At 39.6% G+C, this 24,911-nt stretch overlaps 1 long non-coding RNA gene across 1 annotated transcript; it reads left to right on the top strand.

The window, feature by feature from the left end:
* Nucleotides 1-8,264: 8,264 nt before the first annotated feature.
* On the top strand, nt 8,265-9,679 carry LOC143109548 (uncharacterized). Its single transcript, XR_012983897.1, has 2 exons — nt 8,265-8,595; nt 9,516-9,679. It is a non-coding gene; the product is annotated as an uncharacterized LOC143109548 (long non-coding RNA).
* The last annotated feature ends 15,232 nt before the right edge of the window (nt 9,680-24,911 follow it).

The raw sequence follows: 24,911 nt of genomic DNA, 5'->3' as shown, positions 1-24,911 counted from the left end.
CGTTAAACGTTAATTAGCAGTTTGCAATAAAACTGGTCACATTCGACTGGCATGAAAATAAATCCCAGCGAACGGTCGAACTCGGTACACATGTGTTATTAACCCCTAGGTTCATTTTGCACCGGAATTGTCCTTTAAGAAACATAAGAACAACCCTTTTACACCCAGCATCTGATCACAAAATCACACCATTAAATTAGAGAATGTGGACTAGACACGCCTTAAATGTCTTTTAACCTTTTGCCTCTGACCAGATGTTTCAGATCGCCAAGATATGGCCTAATGTCTCTTTCATCAAATACACTGATCGCCGAGGGCCTTGCACAGAAATGTATGTGAAAAATAAATTACCCATGTACCCTTGTAGGAGGAAGTGGACAGAGGCCCCTACATGTGATTGCTCCAGACTCAGAAGGCTACAATGGTGCTTTAATGCAAATGGCAAGCAGTGGTGGCAAATCTTTATATAGTGCCACTTCAACTACAAATTGAGATGACACCATTGCCACTCAATTCAAAACAATTAAAAAAATTGCCCAAAGCTTGCTGCAGCCAGTCCAATGAAAAAATGCCATTATAGCTCCTGGCTGTCCATGTCAATTTATGTAAAAGTGAAGGTGTTTCTGACAGTGAGGAATGTGTTGACGAAGACAGAACAACAGTAAGTCACTGTGTTTTAATAATTTCCATGTATTTCCATAAGGCCAGTGTCGAGTAGTTGCTCATATAATCCATTGATTCTTTTTAAATCAGTCAGTCAACTTTGACTCTGATGTGGAATATGTCCCAGCTGTTTTAGATGAATAACCATCCAAAAAGGTCATTCTACAGTATAATCTCCTTTTCCCCTCTAATTGATAGAATTTGTCATATACCCTACTTATGTTGCTTCATATGTATTTCTCGTATTTCCTTGCCCAATTTGCCAGGCACCATTTCTCCTTGATGCCCAAGAGGTGCATGCAAGCACATGTGGTCAGAGGTTGAATGGAAACTGTCTCTCGTTCTACAAGAGGTTATTGCTGAAAGACATATAAATTGATATTATTTGAACGATATTCCGAAAATGTTGAATAATTTTTTTGTGTGTTGAATAAAAAAAACAGAAGCTTTACTGTGGTTCCAATGTATCTATGATATTGTGTATATTTGTCAGACCGGCAGGTGTAGACACAGGAGCAATAAAGGAGTTTCTTTCTGGTAATTGCCAATAACACACTTCTGTGTGGGAAAACTACCAAAGACAATGTTTTTCACTCTGTTTAGCAAGGCCTGGAAAAAGGCTGCATCTGTGAAAACGGCACAAGCTGGCTTCAGGGGCACAGGTATGTTTCCTGTTGACATAAATGCCCTAGGAGATGCAGAAAGGAGAGATGAGATAACTTTTGTGTTATCAATCAGCCAGAACCAAGCCATCCCGCAAGCTGAACAAGAAGATGAGGGTTTGACCTTTTCTAACCTGATAAAAATCCCAGTGAGAAAAAGAGGGCCGATTAAGAAACGTGCAAAACCACTCTCATACATCTTGACAAGCAATGCACACTTTGAATACATCAAAAAGAAGAAAAAAAACAAAGAAAAGCAAGAATGTGGGGAACAAAGGAAAGAGAGCTAGTAAGAAAGAAAGAGCCCAGCCTGGCTCCAGTAGCAAGGGGGATGATGTCTGCTGCTTATGCAAGCTCAGGTATGGAGCAGCAGAAGACCCAAAGAAGGAAGAGGAATGGGTGAAATGCAACTCGTGTGATGGTTTCATCAAAGATGGTTGATTGCGAAGATACTTCCTGAGAGGCCATTTCCTGTCCCTGGAAATGTAGGCAAATAGGGTAGCAGTAGTACACGCTCCGCACGAGGGGGGGGCCACTATCCCCCATTTATGCAGTGATCAGGCTCCCTTTTTAACATTGAGGTCTATGGCAGAATCCAAGAATCTCCCACAATTTGTCAAAGCCTTATTTTTCTGAGCAATGGCGTGGAACCGAGGCTTTCAAACGTCAGTCATACGTCAGTGACACGCCCCTGTGCAGGCAGGGGGCTGAACCAGAGCCCGTCTCTGACTGAACTCCACTTTGCCCTCATAGACATGAACTAGGACGACCCATCTTGCTACGCATTACCGTAAAACTTCAAATAATAGCCGAGTCCCAAATGGACGCCTGTCTCTTTTAAACGCCTGGCGTGGCTACAGGTTTGGGTTAAAAGCCGGTCTCCAATAGACGCCTGGTCTGTTTTTTAGTTCCGGGTTGTATTAAAACCCGTCAGATCGTCTGTTTTAAGCCTGTTGCAGAAAGGAGTTCCCAGTCAGCACACATACCTCTCCAAGACGCACGGAAAATAACTGAACAGCTTAATTACATCGCGTTCCATTTAGAACGTCTTATTTTGATCTTACAAACAGCGGCGGCATCTCACTGTCAATGCGTGTCGTAGTTTTACATCTACTGGAGATCTTCTTGTTTTAATTATGATCGCGTTCCATTTAGAACGTCTTATTGGGTGTGAATTAGATGCTGCACGTCGTTGCAAGCCGTCGCAAAGCATTCACCATGTCTAGTCACATTTGTAAGGTTTTAGAATGTTGCATCAAGTTGCTGTAAAAGAATGTTGCAGCTCATCTCGTTGCGAATCTTTGGTGTGATTTGGGCTTGAATATGGTGCAGACTGCGCACGTTAACGTTATGGCATTAGATGGCATTATAAGACTGCGGTGGGGAAAAGCTAAAGTTCCAAATTCTATAACTTTTTTCAATATGAGCTATGCCTATATGTCCGACTTCGTCATCGTTCAATTCATCCCTTGTGTTTAAAATTTGCGGATAGGCCTATGGTAAGCTTGTTTTTATGCTGGCAACAAAACAAAAAGGTTCGCGTTATTCTTTGTTCTAAATGGACTGCCATGGCGATAAAGAGAAAGAAATAGGCTATGATTTGAAATGTAAGCTGACTGTTGCCAAATTTGCCAAATAAAATACGGGAGAAAGCATATGGTTCATGTTCTCTCATGCTGTTTCATTCATGCTGAAAAGGAGGGAGAATGCAACATTACGCACGTTCCATTTTTGCATAAATAATTACTGAACGGTTTTGGTCAGGGCTGATAATGCAACTGCATTTGACAAAGGACGATATAGGCTAGGTTGCTAGTGACAAAATATATGCTTTCAGTGTGATACGATCTCTTTGTAAATTACTTTTGATTTTATAAGTGTTTAATCTGTTCTGGCTATCCCCGCTATTTGGATCTTACTGTATCTCACTCATTGAACAACACCTCAACACTAAATGCATGATGATCCATAATTGTCATTAGATAGCCTAGTCATATAGGTAGACATTCAGTGTGTTTGAAACTAGATGTACCGCAGAGTGGTACAAAATATGACCGCTGCCCAGTCCAGCACATTTTTTCCACAAAAATAAATCACGCTGAAAGGCCTATATGATTCTAACTGTCTCACTAAATTGCATTATCCACACTCAATTCTCACTGGTATCTGCTAGACAACAAGTACCAAAACATGATTAGTTCATAGATTTCACATGTAAAATTAATTTTATACAACCCCACCTCCATCTTGCCTGTTCATAATTCTGAGAAATTCTTGATTGTTTGTGTTATGTTTATGTTATGTGTGTGAGTGTGTGTGTGTGTGTGTGTGTGTGTGTGTGCGTGCTTGTGTGTGTACCTGCGTATGTGCCTGTGCATGCAAGCGTACATATGTCTACTGTGTGAGTATGTGTCATACGTATGATTACTGTGAATGTATGTGTGAGTATGTGTGTGTATCTGTTTGTGCACATGTGTGCACATGAAATGGGTTAACATGACCCCTGGAGGCAAACATACAGAAAAAAATGGTCATCCTAGGCCCTACAGTTCTCAAGATATTCACAGAGAACTGTGTCTGCCCTACCCTCCTTTCGGGGGGTCCAGTCCAGCGGGGGGGCTACAGATCAAAACGAAAAATGACGGTTCCATGCTATCCATGTGGGGGTACATGCCCACCAAGTTTTGTGTACCCCGGTCTTTCAGTGTCCCGGGAATCCTTGTTGGTGTACGTCACTAAATGTACACATAAATTATTTTATTGTAAGGCCCCCCATGAACGAAAGTACACAAAACTTGGCATGCATTCGGAGGGTGTCATAATGATCCTACACTTTTAATTTCGTGCAGTTTTGACCTTGTCAGCCAGAGATATTGTGATGAAAACACCTAATTTTTTGCTTTTTAATTTTTAACTAGGTGGCGCTATACATGAAATAAGTGGTAATGGGATGGGTTGACATGCCCCCTTAAGACCAACATACATAAAAAAGGTGGACCTCCTAGGCCCTACGTTTCTCGAGATATTCACAGAAAACTGTCTCCGGCCACCTACAGGCCAGTTGGTGTATAGTAACATAAAATTAATTTATTGTGTGGCCCCCCATGAACGGAATTCCACAAAATTTGGCGTGCATACAGAGGGTGTCATAATGATCCTACACTTCCAATTTCGTGCAGTTTTGACTATGTTAGGTCACAGATACCTTCAATTACAACACCTCATTTTTACTTTTTTGTGTTTAACTAGGTGGTGCTATATGAAATGAGTGGTTATGGAATGGGTTGACATGGCCCCTTGAGATCAACATACAAAAAAAAAAGGTCCTCCTAAACCCTACGGTTTTCGAGATATTCACAGAAAACTGTGTCTGCCCTACCCTCCTTTCGGGGGGTCCAGTCCAGTGGGGGGGGCTACAGATCAAAACGAAAAACGATGGTTCCATGCTATCCATGTGGGGTTACATGCCCACCAAGTTTCGTCTTACCCGGTCTTTCAGTGTCCCGGGACTCATTGACGGAAATTTGGGCATGCGAAAAAGAAAAAAAAATCTGACTAAACCTATATGACTGCCGCTTCGCTGCGCGGCGGTCATAATAATTAATTTGGTAATATTTTCCATCTTTGCAGAGGAAAAGTTTTGTGTAAAGGGAATTAAAGGCCTGTCTCATATAGCCGCTTGTCTCTAATACTAGCTGGTGCAGTTTGGCGATTTGGGAAAATAAAAGCCCGGGCTATTATTTCAAGTTTTACGGTAATTATCTTTGGTTTCATCATACATGTGCTGAAATGGATGGGATCTTCAATGACACAAGTTTTACTTGTAGAGGCTGTAGAGGAAGCTTTGAGTTTAGTTTAGTAGGATCCCCATAGCTGGGGCACAGATAATTACAAAATTAATTTAATGAGTTCAATTTAAGTATTTTCAAAACTAATACGTTGAAATACATTGTGAGTGAATTTAGCAAATAATTTTTTGTTAAATCAGTGGGGAAATTGGAAGTTCAAAAATTGTCCCACTTTACCAATATGCACCCTAAGAAAAGCATTTTGCATTTTTTTAAGCGCAGCAATATGCTAGGCTAGGTTAGGCTACGCCTTCCATACTGCATTGCACAGCACTCCTGTAGCATCACGGTTTAGATGGTCTGGTCAACACATTTTTAGGCCCTTTGAAGCCAACATTAGGAGACTTTTAATGTTAACCAAACAACAGATGAAGTAGCCTAGCCTATTCTGTAGAGTTCGTGCTAGTTTAGGCTACCTCCCATGAACAGAACAAGAAAATAATTCAATCCATCCTAGCCTATCCAAAAAAACTCATGCTGTTTCCCAACCAAGAATAAGCATGGACATTTTAGGCTATGGGAATCCGTAATGTTTTGCAATTAGGATAGCCTAGGCTACTAGCTCGCTGCTCGGCAGTGTTTTTTTTAGCAGAAGAGAATAGATACAGTCGGTTAAGACGTTCGGAAAGGTTACCGCCCCCCACGAGGGGGGAAGCATGCTAACCTCACACAATGGAAGTCAATGGGCGAACTAGCTAACAGTTAGACTTTATACATTCATTTTACATTCAGGTGGAGTTCTGCTTGTTTCTGAACACAATAATTTGAAGGAATTGTGTTTACTTAACTGCCCAGTGTATGCTAACAACTTAATTCACCCTCGATTGCCCAATGTTGACGACAAATTTCTCTGGAAGCTATATTCAACGGTAGCATCATTAGGTTGCTAACGGGCTAACTTTATATCGTCAGTGTAACATAACCAACTGGTACACATTACTTGTTAAAACTATTCCCACTGCCATTGTAGGGAATGTGCATTCATGTGAGAATAGATTCAGATGCAACTTACAAGTATGTTAAGACAAAAGGGTTAGCTTCCTAAACCGAGCTACACAGTCCGGCCATTGAAAGCAGTTCTACAATGAGTAGACTTGAGACAGTTCTGGCCGTTTAACTGGAATTAGCAAAATGAGGGAACTTAATGTTACCCTTAACCTCCTTGACACACAGATAACTCTCAGTTGAAACGTGTTTGTGCCGTTTAGTGATGTTTGCTAAAAGATTTAATATTTTTATAGGTGCTTTCTGTACTCAAGCCGTGCACCTCCATTAGATTACATGCAATCGAAACGAATGTTTTTCCCCTCGGGGGCTTTTCAGCCACGGTAACCACGGCAACTGGGGGCGGTAACCACGATTATGACTAGTTGCCGACTGTATGTATAGAGCATCACAGTCCTGCCCCTCCTCTGAGAGAGCTTAGTTTCCGGAAGTAAATTTCCCATTCATTTCTCCCATTGACGTTTTGGAAAAATCCGTATCTAAAGAGTTTTAGAGCATGTCTTAGGCTAATCAGCTACGGCGTAACTCATAAGCATACAACATATCATTTCGAGTGAAAAAACGAAGAGAAAGTTAAAAAAAAGTCAAAGGTACAAGAAGAACTACTCATCCCATAAACCAATGCGCCTCACTGAAAAATATATAAGCAGCATGAACCAGCGCGAAATCATTTCCAACCGGCGACAGCACGCGAACCCTTTCCTCCAAACAATGATTATAGTTAAGTTATTTCAGGAGTAATTGTGTAAATAATAGTGTTTTGGTATTGAATGTTATATTTACCATCGTGTATTTTATATCGTGTGTGTGTGTGTGAAAGTGGTTAACGTTAGCAACATTGTACAGTACTTCGTATCTGACTGCCATCCTGATGCATGGACCGGTGCATGGTCTGCTCTTGGACCACCATATTCAGTTTATTAACTTGCTGTGAATAATTACACAAAATGTTCATTAAATGTACGAAGAAGTATTTCTAGGTTAATGATTTATGATATGGCTCGTACAGTATGAAGGCTACAGTAGCCTAGCTAGTGTTAACTAGCATTACCAACCTCCCTGCAAAACTCACCACACAACTTTGTAGGTTTGATAGGTCTTGTCCCTCATGCTGGCCCTTACAAAACTCACAAGCTCACCCACACAACAGTCAATAATGTGACCCGATTTAAAGTGGTTTTCACCCCTTTGGACACTCTTGATTTCAACCTTGAAACAGTGAAATATTCACGGGGGCATGGACGGTTTGCTAACGTTAGCAGCTAACCATTTTACTGCAGTGTCTAGCCGGTGGTAACATCCATCTTGTGCTATCAGCTAGCTAGCTAGTTCAAAGGTTTAAGTACTTAATGGGGATATGCAGGGCTTTTTATACCTCGACTAAGTTGATGTTTCATATAAACAACAATTCATGTTCACAGAAACAACAAGGTCACTAAAACATAATATATTTCATACCTGTGTTGTAGCATGTACGCTAATGCTAGCAGCATTATAATGACATTCTAATGTCTGAAAGGCTAATGATTAGCTAGCCTATCGGCTACCTGTAAAGTTAAGTGTTCAAACTAGCATTTACAGTGTTCTATTTGATGGTGTATTGGCCCTGACTAAGTTTGTGTGATATATAAACCACAATCCTTGTTGATAAGTACCAATGTTCGTCTAGAAAGTTTTTATTCACATTAAGATTTTCGCCATAGGCAGTAAAAGACTCCGCCATCTTTGTCAATTATTTTCGATGATAAAGTTTCAAACTGTGACCTTAATGGCCTTTCCACCAATCAGAGGCATCACTGTGGGATTGTTCAGGATTGTGGGTAATGAAGTACTTTTCCAAGACATCGCGAATAAAAGACATTTATCTCAAAACAAGGTTTTGGTGCCCCGTGAACTTTTGGCGTCTATATGAGCATACACAATCGCTTAGTACAGCCGTAGCTGGTTTTGTATGGAGTAAAACTTGTGTCACCTTAAACCGAATTTGAATATGAATTTGAATATGAATTTGAGCAATTGTATTGGAAAAACGAATTTGAATAGTATATATTGAAACTGAATTCATTAGTTTGGAACTGAATCTCAGTCAACTTGAAATTGAATATAATATTTTGAAATTGAACTAATTTGCTCTGATACATAAATTATCCTGACTGAAAATTTCGCTCTTGGAACTTTCACATTCAGTTCTCAAAATTCAGTTTCAAAACGTGAAATTCAATTTCAGTCTACCGAGACAAAACAGCTGGTAGCTAAGGAAGAGCAATCGAGTGCAGAGCTATTGTGATCGCGTGACAAGTGCCGAGCGCGAAGCAAAGAGCATAGCACCCTCTTAGCAAGCTGTCTCCTGAACCTCCTTACAGTGTCGAACAGAGAAAGAAGAGATGGAAGCGACTGGCACATCAGAAAACGTCCAAGTAAGTTGATATCATATGCCATGTCTGTTAACGTTACTTTATATAATGTACATTATATGCTAGCGCTGGCTGGCTAGCCAGCATAGTTTCATCGACTAAGTTAAAGTTTTTTCCATAGTTCAGAACCAGTTAGACTACTATAACGTTACTCTTTGATAGAACAATATGATTGGCCATTGTCATATCATTGTGCCTTTTAGGCCTGTAAGAACACGTTACAATCTCAGGTTAAACAGTATCATTCATGGAAAACTGGATATGTCCCCCTAGTTAAGCTTTTTTCATCGTTGTGTTGTCTGTTAGCTAATGCTACATGGGGCAATTTTTTCGTGCCGTGATGTTGCCAGACAACTGGATTGCGATAACTTTGTTAGCAAATGGTAGCTAGCTAGCTTCTAAGAGTTTCAAACTGAATATGTTCTATATCGATAATATGATCAAAACTCAAGAGACCCTAGTTTAACAGTATTTCTACAGGCTGATTTATGCTTCTTCATCGACTCCATGCAGATTTTGTAAAAGTTATTGAGAAATAGACACAGTATATTACAATAACCTAATTATTATACTTTAACTGTGTGTTGTCTTGATACTTCTGTTTCAGTAATGTGTGTGTAGATTGCAAATAATGTGTTGTATGACGATAGAAATGTCCTTGGTTCTTAATTAACTCATTGTATTGACCAAGTCGTGTGTGTGCAGAGAAGGTGTAATGATATTTATTATGATGTATACGATCCAAGGTATGCATGTGTGTGTGAGAAACAACTGATTGTCTCTTAGGTGCACAGACTTGTGTATCCTGATTGCCTGATGCTTATGAGACCTCTTTGCGCAGAGATGAATAAACAATTAACGAGAAAGACTCACAGTAGACCTTTAAGCTAAACACTGATTGTTTGTTGGTTTTATTTTCATAGGTTGAGAGGCCTCAATGAACAGTGGACAGTGAGATAGACTGAGGACAATGGACTGGCACCGATCAGACATGGACACCGAAGCTTGATTTCTCTTAATAAATATCTTTGCAAGATGCAACACATATTGTAAAACACTTTACACACTAATAAACATGTCCACTGTTGTTTTCTCTGGAATTGATGTTTGCCAATTCACCATCACCAATTGTTTGCCATTGGTGGTGATGGATTTCCAAATGTATGGGCAATCTAAATTTTAGTTTATGTGTGTAATCAGCTGATATTAGATATGATGCAATTGCAAAATCATGTAGGTTTATCCTTTGCAACATAAGGAAGAACAGACCTTATCTGACACAGGATTCCACACAACTTCTTGTTCAGGCCATGGTCATCTCCAAGCTGGACTATTGTAATTTACTATTAGCTGGTTTACCTGCTTGTGTAGTAAGATTGTTACAGCTGATTCAGAATGCTGCCGCACGCCTGGTCTTTAATCAGCCAAAGACATATGTAACTCCTCTCCTAGTTACTCTCCATTGGCTCCCTATTAGGCAGAATTAAATTTAAATCTCTCACTTTGGCCTATAGGACACTGACCGGATCTGCTCCTTGTTATTTTAATTCAATGATCAAGACGTACATCCTCAACTGCCCACTGCGTTCTTCTGAAGAGTGTCTGTTGTGTCGACCAGACATAGGTCAAATTCAAGACTTTTCCTCAGTGGTTCCATGTTGGTGGAATGAGTTGCCCAGTGCTCTCTGTTCCTGTGATAGTTTTGGGTCTTTTAACAGGGGTCTAAAGACGTATCTGTTCAACATGCACTTGAATTAACACTTATGGTTTGTATAGTATTGTTTCATTTTCATTAGGCTGTTGATTAATTTGACATTGTTGTTTATTATTGATATTCTCCATAATGTAGTCTTACCATGCTATTGTTATTTTTATTATATTATTGACTGAATGTACATTATTGTTTATTATTACTATTTTCCCTTTTTTCTCATTGTTTATGTCATTAGGTTATTGATTGAATTGACATGGTTGTTTATTATTGCTATTCTCTTTATTATAGTCTGACCAACATCTTCATTTGTTCCCTGTTCAATTTTAAGTATTATATTGTTTTGTATTTATGTTGCTTTGGACAAAAGCGTAACCATAACCATATGTAATTGGAAGCAAATAAAGGTAGCCTACACATCATAGTATTACAAGAGTGGCTTTAAACGTAAGAAAACGGTAATGATTTGTCCTTTTTTGTTCATTCAAACATGTAGATTTTTATTCACATAATTACTAGGTTGTTGCCTTTTCTATCCAGTAGGTGGCCGTCCAGGATAAGAAATAGAGCAGTAGTTGAGTAGGAAAAACGAAAACGAGAGAAAGTTATGCCCATGACATTTTAAAGAATGACAGGCTAGAAGTTTGCAATTGGTAGACAGTACATTGATGTTTGATGGCTAGCTGAGTAGTTCTGTATGGACTGACAGGCTGGAAGTTTGAAATGTAATACTGTAAAAAATGTTTTAGCCTATTTAAAATTACAAAAACGGTAGGTAAGACCATACATCGATGTTTGATGGCTAGCTGGGTAGTTCTGTACTTCAAGGATTGACAGGCTAGAAGTTTTAGATGTAATACTGCAAAAACATTTTTATTTGTTTAAAATTACAAAAACGGTAGGTAAGTAGGCCTAGGCTACATCGATGTTTGATGGCTGGGTAGCCTAGTTCTGTATTTCAAGGATTGACAAGCTAGAAGTTTGAAATAATACTGCAACAAATGTTTTATTTGTTTAAAATTACATAAACGGTAGGTGAGACAGTAGGCCTACAATCGTAATGTGTTTTATGAATCGTGTGTGCAGATCTAATAACCGTGCAAACCAAGTGCCCACACTATGCTCTGCTTCGCGCTCGGCACTAGTCACGCGATCACAATAGCTCTGCACTCCATTGCTTTTCCTGAGCTACCAGCTGTTTTTGTCTCGGTAGACTGAAATTGAATTTCACGTTTTGAAACTGAATTTTGAGAACTGAATGTGAAAGTTCCAAGAGCGAAATTTTCAGTCAGGATAATTTATGTATCAGAGCAAATGAGTTCAATTTCAAAATATTATATTCAATTTCAAGTTGCCTGAGATTCAGTTACAATCTAATGAATTCAGTTTCAACATATACTATTCAAATTCGTTTTTCCAATACAATTGTTCAAATTCAGCAATTCAAATGCAAATACAACATATTCAAATTCGGTTTAAGGTGGCACAAGTTTTACTCCATAGTTTTGAGTCGACCATGTGCAGTTAAGTTTTTATGGCTTATACCCGAATTGTCAATGGAGAAATTGCATTGAATTCTTACTTCTGGAAACTCCTGTGGGCGGGACTGTGATGCTCTATAGTGACAAGCAGCGATTTGCAGGCAGTTGTTTAGCCTACTGCTGGTTATAGAAGCCAGCACAAGTCATTATTTTGACATAATCATCTCATTATTTCGAGATAACTTCTCATTATTTCGACATCTCATTATTTTGAGACAGTATCTCATTATTTTGACTTATTCCACTGCTTGGTTGAATTTCCCATTGTCCTACGTAATTTAGAATTACCATTAACCGTATGTTATTTGCACACCTATGAAATAGATCCATTTTTTTGGCCGTATCACATTTGTATATTAATTCACCGAGTTCGATCGAATGCAGTGAAAGTTACGTTAATTTGAAACATTGTATCAGCCTAAACCAACAAGCACCAACGAACTGCTACAATGTGTGATTTGTCCTCAATAACATTTAATGTCTACGGAGACTATGGCAGTTTCGACAATTGGGCCAAGGCAGAATTAGGATGGCACATAGAAAAGCCATTGAAAAGGAAAAGTTGGCCTACATCACCAGCTGTTATTGCGAACAAGAGGCATAATACTTACCAGTACTGATGAGTTGGACGAAATTGAAAGTAAGAAACATGAAGAAAATACGGAGAAGAGCACTGCTTGGTCAGTAGGGGAGACCGGGGCTGGTTGGAACACTTTTCACTCTCGGTTATATTTCTCCGTCTTACAATGCGTTGAAATGGTCAAATTGTGATTAACTGAAAGCTTGGGATCTCAGCTACAAAATGTATACATTCAATGTCAACAAATGATCCCTTGTTTTGAGTTATTTATGATTAAAGTGGTGTTGTGCATGTGTGCCAACCTGCCCCATGCACGGGGTTACATGCCCACCAAGTTTCGTGTACCCCGGTCTTTCAGTGTCCCGGGAATCATTGACGGAAATCTGGGCATGCGAAAAAGAAAAAAAAGAAAAAATCTGACTAAACCTATATGACCGACGCTTCGCTGCGCGGCGGTCATAATAACAAATAATCATAGGCTACAGCTGTCGCCTACTTTGCCCCTTCCTGTTTGGTGTTGGAGAGGTCACTATTGTTTTTTATAGTTCACGTCACTATTTGCATGAGCCACGACTAGAAAGACTTGCATGTTTGAACATCAACATGTTGATATTGTCATAACGGCAAAACTAGAAAAGGACTGACTTAAAACCGATAAGATTGGTACCTTAGACTTAACAATGTACACTGTAAAAAATAACAGCTTGATTCAACTTAACATTTAAGTTACTCTGCTGCCTCAAAATTATAAATACAATTGACTTAGATTTGCAAATTATTTCAACTCATTGTTTTAAGTTGAGTTAAGTTGATACAACTTAAATATATTTGTTGTCTTAAATTTATACAGTAGTACAATTGAATTAGATTTGTAAGTCATTTCAACTCATTGATTTAAGTTGTGTTAAGTTGATCCAACTTAATTATGTATGTTGTCTCAACTTGACAAATTAAGTGTAAAAAAAAATATGACTCATTAAATGCATTGTGCTGACTAATATTAATAAGCAAATTTAACATATGCATGTAAGTTCAATTAAGCTTTTCACATAACTTCTCAAGTTAATATTATATAAAAATATGAATTCTTTTAACTTATTACTTTAGTTATAGTCAAGAATAAATAAACCACTTTAAGTAAAACCATTTATTCAGTTACACAATCATTACATATAACACAGGACAGAATACACATCATATTTAAGTAAAACACATGTTTAAAAGTAAAAACACATGTATAAGAGTAAAATGCATGCTTCTGATGTGAGGCGTACATATAGTGTTCCTATACAATAAGCAAATTTAACGTAACTTCTCAAGTTAATATTATATACACATATGAATTCTTTTCAACGTATTACTTTAGTTTTAGTCAAGATTAAACCACTAAATACAGTAAAACCATGTATTTAGTTAGACAATCAGTACATATAACACAGGACAGCATACACATCATATTTAAGTAAAACACATGTTTAAAAGTAACAACACATGTATAAAATGCATCCTTCTGAGCTTCTGAGTGTAAAATGCATGCTTCTGAGGTAAGGTGTAGTGTACATACAGTGTTCCTAAGGAGCATATTTTTCAAACCATTAACTTTGTCATTTTTAAACAATTAACTTTCTGAGAAGCGGAGAAACACACGTTGCCCTAATTATACCATGCCCCAGCTGAAGCAACAACACGGGCAAGTGTGTACATACGTAGCAGGCCTTCACATCACACACCCTGCCTGATTCAACAGCAGGCAACGGGAGGGAGTGAGTAAGTGAGAGAGAGTGAGCGAGCGAGCGTGTGTGCATGAGTGAGAGAGAATGTGTGTGTGTGTGTGAGTATGTTTGAGTGAGTGAGTTAGTGTGAGTGAGCGAGTGTGTGTGAGTGAGTGAGCGAGCGTGCGTGCGTGCATGCATGAGTGAGAGAATGTGTGAGTGTGAGATAGTGTGAGTGTGTGTGTGTGTGTGAGCGAGCGTGCGTGTGAGAGTTTGAGTGAGTGAGCGAGCGTGTGTGAGTGAATGAGTGTGAGTAAGTGAGCGAGCGTGGGTGCATCAGTGAGAGAGAATGTGTGTGTGAGTGAGTGACCAAGAGTGTGTGTGAGTGAGTGACCAAGAGTGTGTGTGAGTGAGTGACCAAGAGTGTGTGCGTGAGTGAGAGAGAGTGTGTGTGTAAGTGAGCGAGCGTGTGTGAGTGAGTGAGAGAGAATGTGTGTGTGAGTGAGTGACCAAGAGTGTGTGTGAGTGAGTGACCAAGAGTGTGTGCGTGAGTGAGAGAGAGTGTGTGTGTAAGTGAGCGAGCGTGGGTGCATCAGTGAGAGAAAATGTGTGTGTGAGAGTGAGTGAGTGTGTGTGTGTGCGAGCGTGCGTGTGTGAGAGAGACAAACAGAGAGAGGAAAGACTGGTTCAAAGGTCAGCTGGCAGTGTAGATCCGCTCCTCTCTGCTGACCAGGAAATGCATAAACGTCACCTTGACAGCCTCTGACCTGGACACTAGTAGTAAAAACAAGTAATGGTAACAGTTTGTAACGTGTGTGTGCAGACCAACCCAACCTACCACACTAAAGCAGACTAAACGTTGTCCTCGAATGAACGAATTCTCAGATTTAGGGTTATTATGACCACTGATGGCAGCAAGTGTGCAAACTCTAACCTTAACAATAACCCTGTACTGGGCAAATTTACAAAACAGATAAAAGCAACCTTCCCCTCAGCGATCCTCTATAGCAAAACCAGCGTTTCCATATAAAAGAATAAAACAAAGTGTATAGCTATGGTGTACATAGCATCATTTTAAAATGAGGTGCACATACTTTATATAGTGTTCCTGAAAAGCTTGTTTCTTAGACCATTAACCTTCGGAGAAGCCTCCTCTGGATGGATGTTGAGGAGGACCCTCTGCATGAATTCAAAAGAATACTTCATGGCTTTCGGGTATTCTAAGTTCACACAATATATGACACCCATCAGCATGGCCATGGCAGATGGCACATCATCAAAATTGTGCATGACCGGTGTTTCCTCCACGACAATAGCCACGTTAAAGATGTTCAAAGGGAATCCATTCTGATGAGCACCTTCATATCCAATAAGCAGGCCGACGTCCATCCCCTGCATGGCAGCCGCCATTGTACCGTGATGTACCTTGAAAAGTTAGAACGATATTATTATCTATCACAATATTATAAGACAAAATAACTCCTTTGATGAATTTGCTAGCAAAGGCCTCTCCAAAAATGATCCAACTTGTACTTGTTGATAGTAGTATTTCCAGTAGAAAATCCACTGAACATACAGTTGCACCTGAAATTACTTCCCTTCTTGAAATTTGCACACTTTAAACAGTTGTTAAATAAAGAATAAACCTAGAGGCATTTAATTGGCTCAACACAACTAAAATGATACATGGTTTCCCTAATTCAACTCAAAAATAACGCCTCTAAAGACTATTGCAGTCAAAAGTATTGCAACAACACCACATAATTTATATAGCGCTTTTCTCAACACTCAAAACACTTCACAGGGAAGGGGCAACCTCACTAACCACCAATGTGTACCACCCACCTGGGTGATGCACGACAGCCATTATGCACCAGAACGCTCACCACACACCAGCTTGGAGGTGGAGAGTGAGGGAGTGAATGAGCCAATTATACTGTTATCTTAACATTATTTAAAAAGTCAAGAAAATGTCAAGCAAAACAATCCATAAAACAGCAATACAGTCCCTTAGCATCATGCTCTTACCGCCATGGTTGGAGGATAATGCTGAGGGGGTGTATAGCTGCTTTATGGATAGGGAACCTTATTCAGGTGCATAGGATCACAGAGAAAGATGATTGTGTCTTTCAGCAAATGTTCACATGCCAATTGATGAACTCATGACTACATCCCAATTGATCCAAAGCATTTTGAGGGACACCAAAAACTATGGCTAGAGCGTATATTTCAATTTCATAGAAAAATAAAGGCTTTGTGCAATTTTATGAAGAGGTGTAACGATTTTGACCTTGACTGTAATTGTTTTTAAAACTGATATTATCTTACATCACACATCCTGAAGATATTACACGGCTCTTCAGAGATGTAGTGTGGCAGTCCCAGTATGGCTGCAGTCCTCATCCTCATGTTCGAGTCCTGTGAGACAAGAAAAGGTGCAGTGAGACAAAAATATTACAAGACACATAAGAAATAGACACATGTTCACCTCCCCCTTACTTCTTTTTCAAGACTGTCCAAAATGTCTCTGAGTGCCTGTTTTTTTCCAGATGCAACTTTGTACGCATCAAGAAGTGGCTGAACCAGGCCATCGAGCCCATCCAGGAAAGATTCAAGGAGGTTTTTTGTGACTATTCTCTTGAACTCAGCCATGACCTGGGGAGACACAAATGATAGCCAAATGGCATGGGAGAGTGACAAGACTGTAGGAAAGTGGCATGTTACAGAGATGAGAAACAATAGCAGAGTGGCACAGGACAGTTTCAAGATACAGCAGACGTTGCATATAGCACAGACATTATTTTTTAATTTTTCCAGCATCATCTATTTATACAACCTTTAGGAAATTCTCTTATGTAGGGTGAAACACAAAAACTGTAACCAATTACCTGTCTCTGGGTAAACAGTGCTGGCCATCTGTTTTGGACATCTGCTATAAGTGGCTGGTCTCCAACTACTTCCTGTCGACGGACAGAGAAGGTTCTGTCCATCAAGTCATCAAGAATATTCCAGTCGGGTTCCCTTTTTTGCATTTCCGTCACAATTGCATTTCTTTCCTCTTCTCCGTTTTCAGTTAAATCGCCTTCAGATGGATCAGGTAAGTAGTTTATTTCCCCCTTCTTCGATTTCTTTAGACGCTTCCCTTTTTCACCACTTCCTTTTCTTTTGTTAACGATCACTTCTGGGCATCCTGCTTCAGCCAATTTATGCCGATAGTTGCCAAATTTGAATCTTAAACTATAGAACCAGGCAAACCATCCTTTCTCTTGTCCTACTTGCTTCAGGCATGGGTGTTTCTCTGTAAGGGCCTTGGCAACCATTTCGTAGTGCCTCTTTTCAGGATACGCTGTAATTTTGGACATATTGTCAGCTAGAATTTCTAAAATTACACTTTTAAACCCTTTGAGCACAGTCATCAGAGATCCATCTCTTATGTAACGACGATTTCCCTCAGCCAACTGGAGTTCTATATCATGTGGAAATAGGGGAATAGGGAAAGGGTCAGGCCAACCTTGACTCCTGCTCACAGACGGCTGACTGCTCACTGATGGCTGGCTGTATACCTCCAGCGTACAATCAGGTGGGACTGGGTCATCTGTAAACATAACTTTCAAAGTGGCCCGCTCCTTGGGAAGATCCCCAATGTCCGTCAAATTACATAATTCATTGTCAAATTCCGGGTCAGCGAACTGAAGAACAAACCCCCTTCTCAGGCCAAGGGTTGTTTGTAGAATTTCATACAGCCCGTTGATACTTGGAGGTACAGTCTCAATTGAGAGGCGCCTGATTTCTTTTTCTGAGATGATGACTCTCAGCAGCATCACGTCTACCTGAAAAAGAGAAAATATAGGAAACATGAATTGCCATGCCATATGGTATATACTTTACCGTATATATTTACATCACCTACACTTCATAAAATTCATGAGGCAAATCCTATGCAGGGGTGGCATTAGAAAAGGGCCTTAAAGAAAATATGTTTGGGCCAAATACTAGGGGGGTCCGGGGGCATGCCGCGGGGGCAACCCCTTAAATGATGACATCTGATGACTTTTATGGGAAGTATTGATACATTGAGATACATATATTTCAAACATTATAGCAACTATTTTATAATAGAGCAAAGTAGCCTAGGCCTACACAAGACTAAACCAAATATGGCTGAAATATATAGGCCATCATGATTATTTTGCTAACAGTGACGCAGAACCATAGATTTTTTTCAATTTATAACATGTTTTGTTTATAACTTAAACCAACATTGAGTTAATGTTGACTTAATTATTTACTATAGGCCTACTTGATGATAATATATAGCCTGCCCTACAGCAGTCCTTTGGGCCTACGTACAAAATAGTGAATCATGTGATAGGCCTACTGATATTGATGCTGATTGAAGAGGTTGCAACTTGAAGGTTGTTAATATTTCAGTTCTAAAGAGAATCAAATTACATTGATTCCTCTCTTCCCAAAGTAACACTGTAGACTGCGCCTTTAAATAGGCGACTTTGTATCTATCAGCACAATCCTACAGTAGGCTATTTCCACTAAATATTCAGGTCAATATTATGTGCAAGACCAATGTTTACTAAGTATGCCAAAGCTTTGATCTCTTGGCACTATCACCATAACATTACGTTTTCTCATGGTGAGATGGCATCCCGAAATATGTTTTAGACAAGCCGGGCCGCAAGGTTCACGGAGGTGAACAGCTGGACAAACGCGAAATGACAAGGTGTTAACTAAACAATGTAGTAGGCCTAAGGTAGACAGGCTTTGTGGTTAAAACTATGAAAACCTGCAAGGTTAGGCTAGTCTGTCACAGCTAACTTCAAGCACAGCTTACACGCACAGAAATTAAAATTCAATATCAGCATCACGAGATTCTTTACCGAAAAATCCTGACAGCGAATCCGATGCAAAGCCAAAACTTCATAAATGATGTCTTTTTAAATCAATTTGTTGACCTTTACCGTTTCATGGCTTCTGCTGAGAAACTAGTTTGCCACACACACTGAACTTGAATCAAGCATTCTTCAGAACGCACCTGTTCAACCCGTCTACTTTCACTTTCAATGAAATCCACTAGGCCTACTGAACGGAATACACTACTTGGGGCGTGATATTCGGAAAGATGTGAAGCACAAAACCCATCGTCATTGTCAGCGCCTACATAACAATGGCCTGTGTTATACAGAAATATAGCCTATCTCTGACCGACAGACCCCCCCCCCCCCCCCTTAAAAAAAAAACTCAGCGGATCAATACGAATTGCGTGGGTCTCATTTTCAAGTCGAAAAAAATGGAATTCCGTTTAAAAACGGAAGAATCACACCCCTGATACACAAATGTGAGGGGTGCATATTATATTCAGGTAAGTAAAGCCATTGCTAAGGGTCAAAGTTGTCAATAAGAACAGTGATTTTTAAATAAAAAAATACATAAAAAATATCACCTACAGAAGCTTCAATTCAGCAAAAATGTCCTGGGAGTGACTAACATGCAGCCCTGAACGACGTATGACACAAGTGGCATGAAGTCATTGAGATCCTCCAATTTCACCAGCTGATGTTCAAAAGAGATTTTCTCCACAAGTTGGTAACTCCGAAGATGCTCCACATAGTACGTCGAAAAAAGTTCAGTGATGAAATAAATCTGACTACTATGCACAACACATATTTCCAAAATTCTGCCAAAGTCTGGAAGTCCACTTGTATTTCCAAACGAGAGGATCATTCCTTTGGAATACTTGATTCCATTTAGGAAGACGCTGGGGGTCAGTCCCACAGTAGCAGCATCACTAACCTTACTCAGGATTGCCTGTCTGACACCACTGTCCAAAATGTTCAAACACACATCAGATACCTTCCCGGTCTCGATTTCAGGTTTAAAGATACTTGGCATTTCAAAAAAATATGCCAGCATGAGTTGATGCCTTGATGCCAGAGTAAGTAAGACATTTTTAAAGTTGTTGGCATCACGAACAACTCTCTTAAAAAAAGAATGTTTGGCCTCGAATCTAATTGTCCAACAATCAATCAGAGGTCCAAACTTCTGTATCAAATAGGGATAGTGCTCGATGAAATGGTGCTTGGGACGCAACTTATAATCAGGGAAAACTGTCTGAAGCAACTGTCTGTGGTCTGATATTTTAGATTGCAAATAGCAAAGAGACTCTGCAGTGAAAAATGGGGTTGACAACAATTCGACCAGGTCTTTGAGTTCAAGCACTAATTCCCATGTCTGGTCACCCTCTGGAACATGATGACCAATGATGAGGGGGAGGAATCGAACAAGACTCCAATTCTCATGGCCATTTCCACCTATACTTCCATTTCGTCTAAAAGTCATAGGAATTTTATGAGGACGGTTAGTTTTATCTGAATGCTTGAAAGGAAAGGTTTCTATTTCTTTGTTCAGCTCATCGAATGTAAAATACCTCTTAGAAATCAAATCTCCAAGGAAAAGACTTAGTTCCACAGGAACAATGCCTTCTAGTACATCATGTAGGAAATCAGGTGGAAATCCTTGGCATGTGTGAAAACCTGTCAACTGGTTAAGAGGACAGTCTCGCTTGATGCCATCAACACATTCAGCCTCACTATGACTCAACACTTTCACAGCTTCATCAAATGACTCACAAGACCTTAAAACAAAGTTCCCACTTGTGACGTCAGAAGTTTGTATGTCTTTACGGCTAGCCAGACAGAATCTACAAAACTTATCCACATTAAAGGACTCCTGAAATCCACCTAATCCATGTGCAGCCAAGTTGTCAGCAGCCACATACAAAACTGTCCCTTTTACATTGCAAGCAAATCTCTCCACAAACAGGCCAACTGTTTCTAAATGTTTAAGATCTTTAATGAGAGGCTCCAAAACTCTGGTGTATCCATAACTCCTGATATGATCAGTCTTGCAAAGTAAAGCTAGATAGACCGAAGACAAGGCTGACCTATGTCTTGCTGGAAGGTTTGCTACAACCCAATACACAGCACAGACCTTGTGCTTTTTCCTTGATGTGCCTAACGGGTTACAAATTTCGAAGTCATCAATATACAATGTTATGGACAGTGTTGGGAGGGTTACTTTCAAAACGTATTCCGTTACAGAATACAGAGTACATGCCCAAAAATGTAATCTGTAACGTATTCCGTTACGTTACTCAATCTGAGTAACGTATTCTGAATACTTAGATTACTTCCGCATTGAATTGGATTTTATAAGTGTAGGAATGCGGCCATCAAATACTGCTTAGGCCTACTAAACAGGCCTATTCTGGTGTGTTCTTCTGTTGCAAATGGCTGAAGTGTTAGGCCCACATAGGAGAATGTAAAGTCAACTAAGCTACCTGATACAACTTTAAAATAGCAAGGTGACCACTAAAACTACTGTACAGCAGGCGACTAGGCTAATTAAAACAAACTAAATAAATAGGCTACTTTAACGGCGTAGCCAGAAAATATATTAGTGCCTGTGAGATTTTTCGGTGGCATCAACCCAGTACAAGTGAGGGGCGCATATGACAGGTGGAACGCAAATGACCTGTAAATGTAAACACTATCTAGGCTACTGTATATCAGTGCTCTCAAAATGAATGTGATTGCGTAATGACAATCAAAAACCGCACGTTAAAATATGCTAGCCTACTCGCAAGAATAATTCTCCACCATATAATTCATTTTAAAACGTAGGCTAAATGTAGATCTAATTAGAAAAAAAAAAAATCCATAAAGCTATTTTAAGTTAGAATAAAAAACTTAGAATGCAGTGCCTATTTTAGAGATTGGTTTAATTGTAGGCCTAGGTCTAAATCAACACGTGAACTAGGCTCTGTTTATTGATTAGCAAACTGTGTAACCGATTGGCCGAAGTAGCCTGAGCTATTAATACTTGGGAAAATATCCTTTGAACAGACATCAGGAACCGCGATCAGTGAGGAACAGGAGTTACCTCCACTTACTTTACTCCTAATTTGCTGTGCAAACAGTCATTTCAGGGTCTCCGATGACGCGTCCATAATGCGCGCTGGCTGCGTTTTGAGGCTAGTGCAAGACGGCGGGGCTTGGATTTAAACATGGAAATCATAGATTGCTTTTAGGAGCTTCTGGGAAATGGAGTTGCCTTAATTTATTTAGAGAGTGAATAAACTTATGAAACAGAGAAGTATCGTCATGTAATCCATTGGTTTCAACAATGTAACTGTATTCTAAATACCAACTATTTAACTTGTAACTGTATCGGAATACAGTTACTCATAATTTGTATTCTGAATACGTAACGCCGGTATATGTATTCCGTTACTCCCCAACACCGGATTACCCTTAAAGTAGTCACCATCTCTAAATGACCTGTAACCACCACAATGTTCAACTTGGCTGTTCAATGCTTGCAGTATCTCTTCTCTTTTCAAAAGTTCAGTGAGTACATTTAGAATTGAAACATACACAACAGTATGGGTCCTGTCTTGTGTGCTCAAGACATACTCTACAGGTTCTATGACTGAGAAGTTCTGTCTGAAAAAAGCCTGCCTCTTGTAGTCCGTACCCAACGGTCCTTCTCTTGAGAGAAAACTAAGTGGATCTGCACTCTGGAATACTTCAATTAATGATGACTTTAAAGACTCCACAGAGGTACAATCATGTCCCGTCAAAATATTTTCAATTGACTGCTGAATTACTTGACCAGAACATTCACCAATTTCAAACAAGTCATCTACAATTTCTTGGATAGCTGACTGGGACACGTGGAGGACTGCCTGCAATCGAAGGAAAAGGGAGGCAATTCGCCGCTGAACAGACTTAAGATTAGGAGAGTCCTGTTCTAGCACCACTGATGATGATGATGTTGAATCACTTATGTCATCCTGATCATTTGCTGTGGGTTGATTATTACACCTAACAACAAGCTCAGGTCTGAAATTTTGGAATGTTGTACACTGATGGTAACGACTTGTATGGGCAGTAAAAGTTGACAGAACCCTAGATTTAAATGTGCATCCCACAAACAGGCAATTGACAGTTTCTCTCTGCCTTAAATGTCTCTTCAAATGAATAAAATATTCTTTGAAGTTGGTTGGTTCTGAATATGAACAGAGTTCACAGCGAATCTGTGCTACTTCACTATTTCCTTTTTTGTGATTCTCTAAATGTGAAGCAAATTCCACACTAGAACGAAGAACCCTCAAGCAACCTGGATAGACACAACTGAAGCCCCGTCTCCCACGCCCATGGTTTTCATGAATATGTCTAACTATGGCCTTACAAAGTCAAAGTCAAAGTCAAAGTCAGCTTTATTGTCAATTTCTTCACATGTTCCAGACATACAAAGAGATCGAAATTACGTTTCTCACTATCCCACGGTGGAGACAAGACATATTTTACCAATTTTAAGTCCACAGACAAACATAACATTCAAGTAAACAAAAAAGTAAGTAAATAAGTAAATAAGAGGGCACATATAATGAAAAAATAAGAGCAGCAAAATTTGGTTGAAATTGTGCATAGACAGTCAATAAAATAAAATACTAGTGCAAAGTCAGGCCAATAAGAGGCTGAGGTAGTTCTGTTTGACCTAAGTAAGAAATAAAGTGGCATAGTGGTGCAAGTTATGTAAGAGCAGCAGAAGTGTTGTGTTTTCAGGACAACAGCAACAAGTTGCAAAGTGTACAAGTGTGCAAGTGGAGTGGTGCAGGCGGCCATTGTGGGTCCAATGTCCAGGATGTTATGTAGCTGAGGGTGGAGGGGGGAGAGGAGGGAGAGAGTTCAGCATCCTAACAGCTTGGTGTATGAAGCTGTTGGTGAGTCTGGTAGTGCGGGAGCGCAGGCTTCTGTACCTCTTCCCAGAGGGCAGTAGATCAAACAAACTTACTATTGTGAGTTTCAAACCTGCAAAACTTGCAGTGCCACGTCATTCAGCTTGACTTTTTTGAAGAACTTCAATACCTGTAAAACAAACAAACAAAAAAAGATATACCATACTTAATGCATACCATACATAAGCAATTTATGCACACACACACACAGGATGCTCCATTTGTTTAAGTTTTATGGTATGAAAGAATGACACCACTAAAATGCAAGAGCCTTTTTGAAACTTGATTAATTCTATCAGTTGTGTACCCTGGAAATCCAGAGTACTCACGAGAGCACAATAGAATTGTCTCTGCGAGACACTCTGGCAAAGAGCAATGCATTCCAGGGACCAGCTAAACTGATGAAGATAGCACTGCAAAGTTGGAGGACAGTACACATTGGTCGCAGTGTTTTATGATTGCGTCAAAGTCCGAAATCATTCAGAGTAAACATGGTCTAGTGCAGTGATCCACACTTTTTTTTTTCACAAAAGCCTCATTAGCAGTGCAAAATGAAAAGGAGAGCCACTTTTACGACAACATACTAAGTCACCTTTGCAAATGTGCATTTCTACATATAAATTGGACATCCCACAAAAACGAAATAACACAGCCAATACATTTTCATTTAAGACCAGATTTACTTTAATACTGGGATGAGCGGAAGCTGGCATGCATGTCCTTGACTTTCTTCATGCTGTATTTTTAGTAGTAGCAGGTTTGACAATACCCCCTTTAGGAAGCACCATTAAGGCTTAATAACTTCCTTTCACCTTCATTACTGTATTTGGGTGTATAATTCAGATGTTTGCGTTTTTGTAGTGCTGTATTGTATGTTTATGAAGCACATGAAAATGTATTGACTGAAAAAAATGTATTGACTGTTACCACATACAGTGGGTCCCATTTAGAAGTGGCCACT

Source organism: Alosa pseudoharengus, unplaced genomic scaffold (genome assembly GCF_046254945.1).
Source record: "Alosa pseudoharengus isolate Yale_2024_CS ecotype anadromous, Long Island Sound unplaced genomic scaffold, YU_APseudo_1.1 YU_APseudo_1.1_scf_7, whole genome shotgun sequence".
Classification (NCBI taxonomy): domain Eukaryota; kingdom Metazoa; phylum Chordata; class Actinopteri; order Clupeiformes; family Clupeidae; genus Alosa; species Alosa pseudoharengus.
This window is presented reverse-complemented; position numbering and strand designations above follow the sequence as displayed.